We start from the raw sequence: 10,184 nt of genomic DNA, 5'->3' as shown, positions 1-10,184 counted from the left end.
ACCATCAGAGTACCCCATTTTTCAGTCTACACTATCGCGTGCATGTGTGTGTGTGTGTGTGTGTATGTGTGTGTGTGTGTGTGTGTGTGTGTGTGTATGTGTGTGTGCGTGTGTGAGATTCACCATGGGCTTGGATCACGTGTTGAGCTCGTGATCGACAGTTATTAACCTCTCGGATGAGAGCTCAGAGCTCGTATGACCGATTTATGGGTAATACTGACCTTACACGCACACACACACCCAACTCCCCGCCCACGAGAGTTGGAGTAACACCCCGCAGCGCATCGATACTGAAATTATTTCAGCCCTGGGTGGGAGTCGATCCCGGCCCGCCGTAGTGGCAGGAGAGAACTCTAACCACAGCGCCACGAGGTGTGTGTGTGTGTGTGTGCGTATTAAATCACAATAATAACAACACACTCCCCTTAAAGACCTTTTAGCCTCTTCTGTATCCGGAAGTACTTTTAGATTTATTAAGGCTGCCGTCGAGTGATTCTATTCAAGCAACCCCACCCACCCACCTCCACACCTGATATGCAAGGCTCAAGTGCTTCAATTGGCCAAAGGAGAAGAACAGAGGTTTTGTTCAATTTAATGCTACGTTAAGATTACTGGTTATATGATGGGTATAACACAACGCCTCGTCATTCTAGTCCAGTGATTATCAAACTGTGTGCCACGATTATCTCCTATGTGCGCCGCATAATCTTTATGGATAGATATGTGTACTTAAACTTTATTATTATTATATTACTATCACTATTATTATTACATGCGCATGCATGCACACATTCGTACTGATATTATGCCAAATGTGTATTTCTATGTCAGTGGAAAAGGTAGCAAACTTACGCTACACTGACACTAGAGTTGGTGCGCTGTCAAAGTCCAAGATACGTCATTAGTGCGTCACTATGCAATAAAGCGTGAAAAACTCAGTTCTAGACTCGCCTTGTCAGAAACTAGACAACGGTGCCAAAGACGAACGGCAAGAGAAAAAATAAAAAATAAAAATTAAAAATTAACACAAATAAATAAACATGATAAAATAAAACAAGATAATAAGTAACTAAATAAATAAATGTATAATAATAACAACAATAATATTAATAATAATATGTTCTATTTTCCTTAGCGGCATTACGTGCTGGTGGCGTTATCGGAAACGTGCTGTTCTCACATTCGCTTAATTGTGGGTTCGAATCCCGCACTTTCCTCCTATTCCCAGCAGTGATTGTTACCTACCCCAACAGTCCAAACGCAAACGGCAAAGGTAGCGGCTTCGGCCGCAGTTACTCAGCGCCTCCTGTCGTAATAGCAAAATGGGATCGCCATAGAAAATATTCCTCCATTTGAGCAATTTCCTATTTATTTTCACTTTGAATTTAGAATAAAATCTTTAATCGAGTGAAGGATGACCCTCATATGCAAGGACAGAAACGCTGGTAAAATGCTGACGGCAAAAATACTGAGCACACTTCCGGCAAAGTGGCACCTCACCCCGCGATTCCTATTGGCTAACGCGCAGCCAATCAGGAACGGCGCTTTGGCTGGGGAACTCGCATAGCTGATCAATCACATGACAGCAACCAGTACATTATATATATATATATATATATATATATATATATATATATATATATATATATATATATATATATATATATATATATATATATATACTAGATACGCAAGCATAAACAATTTTGGTCAATATTCTTTCTCTCATTTTTTCCCTTGAACTAGCTCTTTCATGATTTTTCTAGAAAGAGGACAATTATACGAGTATACTTGGCAATCTCTCTATAGATCTATCTAAATTCACTTGAAAGATAGAATATTCTTATAATAATTAAAAAAAAAGAAAAAATGTAAAAACAGCAATTTCATTCCACCTCGTCGGCGCTAAAGAAAATATTCTTCCTAGTGATTCTTATGAATATATATATATATATATATATATATATATATATATATATATATATATATATATAATATATATTGTGAAGATCGTCACAGTTCTTAAGGGTAGTATGACGAAATTGTCCCGTACATTTGCGTTTCTATCCTTATAGAAAACGTTGCCCTGTTGTCCACTTTTGTCTACGTGACGGCCTTCATCTTTGCAAAATCGAGTAAAACAAAGACTCCAGCATCTATGCAAATGTAATTCGGCCGTGTACGTCGACCACTATGAAGACAATCGGTAGGTTAAGGAAATGGCTCCCCTGTGTGTGTGTGTGTGTGTGTGTGTGTGTGTGTGTGTGTGTGTGTGTGTGTGTGTGTGTGTGTGTGTGTGTGTGTGTGTGTGTGTGTGTGTGTATATCTGTGTGTGTGTGTGTGTGTGTGTGTGTGTGTGTGTGTGTGTGTGTGTGTGTGTGTGTGTGTGTGTGTGTGTATGAGTCTCTGTGTGTATATCTGTGTGTGTGCGTGTCCGTGCATGTATGTGTATTCACCAAGGTCTTGGATCACCTGTTGAACTCGTGATCGACAGCTGTTTCCCTCCTTAAAGAGAGCTCAGACTTCATATATGACCGATCTCTGGGAAATGCTGTGACCTTACACGCACACACACACAACTCCCCGCCTATGAGAGTTGGAGTAACAAGTCGCAGCGCAGCGATACTGAAATTACTTCAGCCCTGGGTGGCAGCAGGGAACTCTACCACAGCGCCATGCGAGCCGTGTGTGTGTGTGTGTGTGTGTGTGTGTGTGTGTGTGTGTGTGTGTGTGTGTGTGTGTGTGTACGCGCGCACGCGCGCGCGTCAGCAGGTACAAAACTTCTCGTATCTGCTCATCTCTGTGCGTGTTGTTTATTTTCATTTTTTTTTTTTTTTTAATTAAGCTCACTGGGGGACGATCTGTATTATCACATTCACGAATACATCGATTTGCATTCGCGTCTCTCTTGTTTGACAGAATCAGACCTGTTTTCTTCAATTCCGAATTGAGCCATTTTATCGGTGTTTTTAATTTACATAAAGATGCGTGCGTTCGCGCGCGTGCACATGGAATCGGGTCTGCTTGAAACAACTTGTCTCATATCGATGTCAATTATACACATCAATATATAAAAACTTTAACTACAGTGTGTGCGCTTGTGTGTTTGTGTGTGTGTGTGTGTGTGTGCGTGTGTGCGCGCGTGTGTGTGTGCGTGTGTGTGTGTGTGCGCGTGTGTGTGTGAAAGGGATGGAAGAGTGAGGAAGGGGTCCCGATCGCTCGACATTTACTTCACCCCCGAGTCCCTCATATGTATAAAATCACCTGACGGCAAAGATGAATAAAATATTAAAATATATATATCACGATAAATTCATCTACATTATGTCACAACGTGGAAGGGGATCTAGTGTCTCCGTCTTTGTGCAAATCTCTCCCAGTGAGCAACACTTGGCCAAGATTCCATCTATTCTATTCGACTTTTGAAAGGAGAGAGATGGAGATAGAGATAGAGAGAGATCGAGATCTGGGAATTATTTTATTAAGATGTACTCAAAATACTGTTGTTGCGGGGGGCCGTGGTCAATTATTACTACATATATATATATATATATATATATATATATATATATATATATATATAATGTATGTATAGACACGCACGCACACACACACACACACATATATATATACATATATACATATATATATATATATATATATATATATATAATACTAAGCAGGAACATGACACAAATATATCTACAATAAAAAAAACAGGGTGCTAGTCGCCCCACCAAATCACCCCCACTACCACCACCCCCCACTGCCACATATTGTTAATAAGCCAACAATAAATTAGCATTATAAATTAAATTTGCCAACGTGATTAGTGTGGGTTTTGCAATTACTCAAAAGTTAATCAGAGTCCACAGAGCGTATCAGCACCAACGACATGTGCTGTTTGCTCCCGCAGCGGGACTTTTGACCCACGCTGTACAGCTCCAAACTTCGAGGACGGCGAGTGTAGTGTACCCGTCGGCGGACAGATGTCGCCTCGTTCCCCTGTTCCTCGCCAGCTCATGATTAGTCAAAGAAATAATGTCTCATTTATCTATTTATTCACCTCCTGTTCATTCATTCGTTTGTTTATTCGTTTATCTGTTTATTCCTGTGTCTACCTATTCTTGTATCCGATCTCGTTATGGACCACAATGTATTTCCTGTAGGCTTGAGGGAGAGAGAGAGAGAGAGAGAGAGAGAGAGAGAGAGAGAGAGAGAGAGAGAGAGAGAGAGAGAGAGAGAGAGAGAGAGAGAGAGAAAGAGAAAGAGAGAGAGAGAGAGAGAGAGAGAGAGAGAGAGAGAGAGAGAGAGAGAGAGAGAGAGAGGCAAAGCGAGAGACGGAGAGATACTGAGAGTGAGAGAGACAGAAAGAGCGAGAGAGATATAGGGGGAGAGAGAGAGAGAGACTGAGAGAGAAGAGAGACAGACCAAGAGAGACAGACAGACAGAGAGAGAGAGAGAGAGAGAGAGAGAACGAGGGAGGTAGAGACATATGGCGATGGTATGGGAGGAATCAGAGTACACAGATACACCCAATCATACAACCCCAACCACCGCACACCAACACGCTATGTACACACGAACGGCGAACCCATTATATACAGTGATTGCTCGTGAATTATCATCAGTTGCGTGTTTACGGCTTGTGATGGATGAGCCTGTGTTCTGTGATCGAAAGACGGGACACATATATTAATAAACCTTTTCAGTCCCCTTCTTGGAGTTTGATTTCCGAGAAATCAAATGCTTCACCCCGTCTCTTTTTCTGTCTAAGATGGATTATATTATAAGCTTGTGAGCTGGAAGGGCGTTACTGAAATGTTCATATCTTATTTCGTGTTCCTGTGGAACAACTCCTCTGGTTCACTTTTCTCGCTGTTTATGCATTAATTCCCTTATGTACTGCTATCCAGATACTGCTACACTACCCAGTTGTGTTCTTATACTTGAGGAATACGCTATGAGGCACTTCATAATGTTGTAATCGGGAAACGCAGCTTTGGTACACTTTTCTCGCTGGGTTTTTTTTTGCATTATATCCCTTGTTTATGTACTGCTATCCAGAAACTGTTACACTATCTAGTTGTACCCTTATACTGGAGGAATACATAATGAGGCGCTTCACCGTTTCCTTCGTCCTACAAACCCGGACAGCTAGGGCCTGTGACAATCACTGGCAGCTACTGGCAGTGTCTTTGTTTTCACGAGACGGGATCAAATCCGACCAAGCCACGGTGGGACGCAAGTCTTGAATTTTGGTCGAGGTGGGTAGTTTTGCGATGGACCTTTGTTTTAGCATTTAGAGAGAGACAGAGACAGAGAGAGAGAGAGAGAGAGAGAGAGAGAGAGAGAGAGAGAGAGAGAGAGAGAGAGAGAGAGAGAGAGAGAGAGAGAGAGAGAGGAACCAATGGACCTTTTGTTGAAGGATAAAAAAAAAAAAAAGTTGATGGACCTTTTGTTTAAGGATTTGAAAAAAAAAAAGGTATCGATGGACCTTTTAGTGTAGGATGTTACTATTCTATTTCTGAACAGGCGGAGACAGAAGTTCACCACCCACACCAACCACTATGTTCAGCTATGGATACAAATATTCTGAACTACTAGGGACATTTAATCATAAATACAATGTCGGACACTTGAATCTGTCTCACGACAATCCATAACCATGGAAATATATCCTCTGCTAATATTGTTGAAGTACAATTTATACAAATTTTTTTGAAAAAAAAAAAAAATCACCTTGATTATATGAGAAACCCTGCATATAGTGACATCAAATACTCAAAAACGAAAAGTATATTAGCGTCGCACCGATTTACTGCAATTGTAGATGTGTCAATATTTTACAAAAAAAAAAAATAATAATAATAATAATAATAATAAAAATGAATAAATAAAATAAATCAATCAATAAATAAAATAAATGAACAAATAAATAAATATGTGAATAATCGATTTGGAGTAGGCATACTGGAGTCATCAAAATAAATAAATAAATAAAATAAATAAATAAATAATGATAACAAAAATCCTTCAGAGGAATTTGTCCTAATCTTCATATACATTCTTCTATCACTCAATACATCCGTTGCCCCAGGTCTCTCTTGCAGGAGACCCACGGCCCCGAGGCAACCGCCAACGGCCAGAAGTCATTCATGGATAGATAGAGCGTTGTTGTCAAGGAATTGTTGGTGTTCGGAGGTCCTAGTGTGGTGATTGTATGTCTAATAACTTTCATATAAATATCATTTAGAAAAATTTTCATAGAAAACAAAAATGCATTAGTCAATTATATACCTTTCTTCAATATTCGGTCATTACTTCAGGTTAACAATTAAAAATCAACTAAAAGGTTGACAGGATAAAACGAAAGTTTATTGTTCTCGACTAAACCTCTGAAATAAAAATTTTGGTCTAAAAATTGAAACGAGTGTTAACTTCAATCTGGCACAATATTTTTTTTTTTTCAAGAATTCTTGGAATTGTGTAATACTTTGAGGACTAGAAGAAATGAACGCCTAGAGAAAACGTGAACCCAAATAATTAAATAAATAAATAAATAAATAACTAGAGGTACTCTCATGATCAACGAAACAGTAACCACTCATCATCCTCTTAAAAAAAAAAAAAAAAAAAAAAAAAAAACGTCACGTATTTAAATTTTCAAAAATTCAAACTTTCAAACGGTCCTTCCAGCAGTTGGTCTCATTACAAGCGCAATAATTAAATAAATAAATAAATAAATAACTAGAGGTACTCTCATGATCAACGAAACAGTAACCACTCATCATCCTCTTAAAAAAAAAAAAAAAAAAAAAAAAAAAAAAAAAAAAACTTTACGTATTTAAATTTTCAAAAATTCAAACTTTCAAACGGTCCTTCCAGCAGTTGGTCTCATTACAAGCGCACCAATGTCATAGTCTCTATCTCAAAATGACATTTGTATCTAAATAAAAAAGGGCGGCATTTGTTGATGTATACTATTCAAAAGTTACGACAAAAAATTAAATAAACAAAATAAAACACAATAAAACAGAATAAAACAAACACCAATTTTTTATGCATACCATCGTCACGATATACGCTGAATATTGCACTGTTTTTATTATCATATAAAATCCGGAGTAGCCAATACTGTACTATTTGTCAACATTTTCATTTCATTCCAAATACCTTGATGAATTTTTAAATTTATTTTCGATACGCTCTGTAACATAGATGAATACCAACTCATTTCAACGACAGATGCCAAAACTGATACACAATTATTATTATATTATATAATATACTATTAATATAATAAACATGATATCGTAAATAGATAGAAAATATCTTTCGATGAAAGAAACTGTGGGATACTGTCGATCAGTGTCAAATATATATATATATATATACACACACACACACATATACATATATATATATACATACATTCATACATATACATGTTGTCTGAAAGAAGAGTGATCAATCAAATTTTGGAGAAGAACGAAAAGAAAGAACAATTGAAACTAGAAAATACGTACCTATTTTTCAAGGGAACAAATATTGCGTTTGTGTGTGTGTGTGTGTGTGTGTGTGTGTGTGTGTGTGTGTGTGCGTGTGTGTGTGTGTGTGTGTGTTTAAAAGATTAATGCTGCATGATTACATCCTTTTGATTCTATTTACTTGTTCACCTTTAATATTAATCCTCTACGCAAGTCCTTATTAACTTCCCACTTTTTTTTTTCTCAGTTCTGATTCGCTTCTCTGGGAGACTGCAATGCGATTGAAAAGAAGCCGAGACAAATAAGTCAAATAAGCAAATTACCCGAACTAATCACAAGATTTATTTTTTTTTTTTTTTTTTTTTTTTTTTGTCTTCTCTCCTGAAATTAATCCTGGTGCTTTTTTAAACTAAACATTTTCCGGGTTTTGTTGTGCGCTACGAACAAAGACCGTGCTGAGATGATAATAGAGTGATTTACCTCTTTTTAATATCTTCACAAGTTTATACATCTTCCGCGTCTGTCTACATAAAAAGAGGCTTCTTCCTTGTAAGTGAGGTTCATACAATATTCATTACATAAACAAACACACTAAATGAACATGAGCGAATACACCAAAGTATTGTCTGATTTGTATAACGTTCTTTCATAAAGCACTGAAATAGGTCCACTTGCGCGCGCGCACACACACACACACACACACTACACAACTCGTGGCGCAGTTGATAGAGTTCCCGGATGCCACTACGGCGGTCCGGGTTCGAATCCCGCCCAGGCCTGAAATAATTTCAGTATCACTGCGCTGTGGATCGTTACTCCAACCCTCGTGGGAGGAGAGTTAGAGTGTGTGTGTGTGTAAGGTAACAGCATTACCCATAGATCGGTCATATATGAGCTTTGAGCTCTCTTCCGGGAGGGTAATAGATGTCGATCACGAGTCCAACACGTGATCCAAGACCATGGTGAATCACACACACACACACACACACACACTATAGTACACAAGCATAGAAACCCACACACACGCGCGCACACACACACACACACACACACACACACAAACACACACACACCATGTACAACAATCCTTAACTACTTTTATGCAGAAAGACACAGACGGAGGCCATTTCGTGACTCGCACGCCTCCACAAAATGAGACACAACATTGGCGCAAGGCTGTTCTATAGGGATAGAAGCGCTGCGGTTAGGATTCGAACCACGCGCTGAAGTTACCTGGCGGTTGTCACCCGCGCGATTTACCGCAAAACCATCAAAATGCGATTCCGTTGCGAAGTAGAGGAAGAAGAAGGAGAAGAAAATGGAGGAAAACAAGAAGAAAAAGCAGATGTAGAAGTAGAAGAAGAGGGAGAAAGAGAAGAAAGAAAACAAGTTGAAGGAGAAGAAGAACAAGAAGAAAAAGTAGGAGGACAAAAAGCAGAAGAAGGAGAAGATGAAGGAAAAGAAGTAGAAGGAGATGGAAAAGAAGAAAAGAAGAAACAGGAGAAGAAGTAGTAGTAGTAGTAGTAGTAGTAGTAGTAGTAGAAAAAGAAGAAGAAAGAGGAAAAGAAGGAAAAGAAGTAGGAGAAAAAGAATTAGGAAAAATGAAGAAAAAGTAGGAGAAGGAAAAGAAGAAGGGGAAAAGAAGAAAAAGAAGAATAAAAAGAAGAAATAAGAGAAGAAAAAGAAAAGTAGAGAAAGAAGAAGTAAAAGGAGAAAAGAAGAAATAGAAGAAGAAGAAATAAAAGGAGAAGGAGGAGAAGAAGAAGGAAAAGAAGAAGAAGAAGAAGAAGAATTGGAAAAAAAGAAAAAGAAGAAAAAAGAATAAAAAGAAGTAGAAGAAGAAGAAAAGTAGAGAAAGAAGAAGAAAAAGAAGAAGAAGGAAAAGAAGAAGAAAGTAGATAAAGAAGAAGTAGAAGGAGAAAAGAAGAAGTAGAAGTAGAATAAGAAGAAATAAAAGGAGAGGAGGGAGGAGAGGAAGTAGGAGAAAAAGAAGGAAAATAAGAAGACGAAGAAGGAGGAGAAGGAAGAAGAGGAAGTAGAAGTAGAAAAAGTAGAGGAAAAACAAAAAGAAAAAGAACATGAAGAAGAAAAAAGAGGAGGATGAAGAAGCAGAAGTAGAATGAGAAAAAGTAGAAAAAGAAATAGAAAAGTCTACAAAACTCACTACACAGGTTAAGTCCAGGCCCACCTTGCTGTAAAAAAAATCACATAAGCACACACAAACACGTATGTATACTTTGCGTTTCCGCAGGTGTACATACATAATCTTTTTGGATCGACCCTTTTCGATTGCCAGGGCTGTCCTTTTTCTCCCATTGCAACAAGTCACACTAGTTCAACCTTCTTATGTATGTTCGATTGCACACACACACACACACACACACACACACACACACACACACACACGACTCGGTGGCGCAGTTGGTAGAGCGCTGAACTACTAGCATGGTGGTGCCCGTAGTACTTGGTTCGAATCCTGCCCAGGGCCGAAATTATTTCGGTATTGCTGCGTTTCGAGTCGTTACTCTGACTCTCGTGGGCGGGGAGTTGGGTGTGTGTGTGTGTGTGTGTGAAAGGTCATAGGATTACCCATAGATCGGTCATACGAGCTCTGAGCTCTCGTCCGGGAGGGAAATAGCTGTCGATCACGAGTCCAACACGTGATCCAAAGACCAAGGTGAATACACACATACA

Source organism: Oratosquilla oratoria, chromosome 6 (assembly GCF_046742065.1).
Source record: "Oratosquilla oratoria isolate Oo_2021 chromosome 6, ASM4674206v1, whole genome shotgun sequence".
NCBI lineage: Eukaryota > Metazoa > Arthropoda > Malacostraca > Stomatopoda > Squillidae > Oratosquilla > Oratosquilla oratoria.
This window is presented reverse-complemented; position numbering follows the sequence as displayed.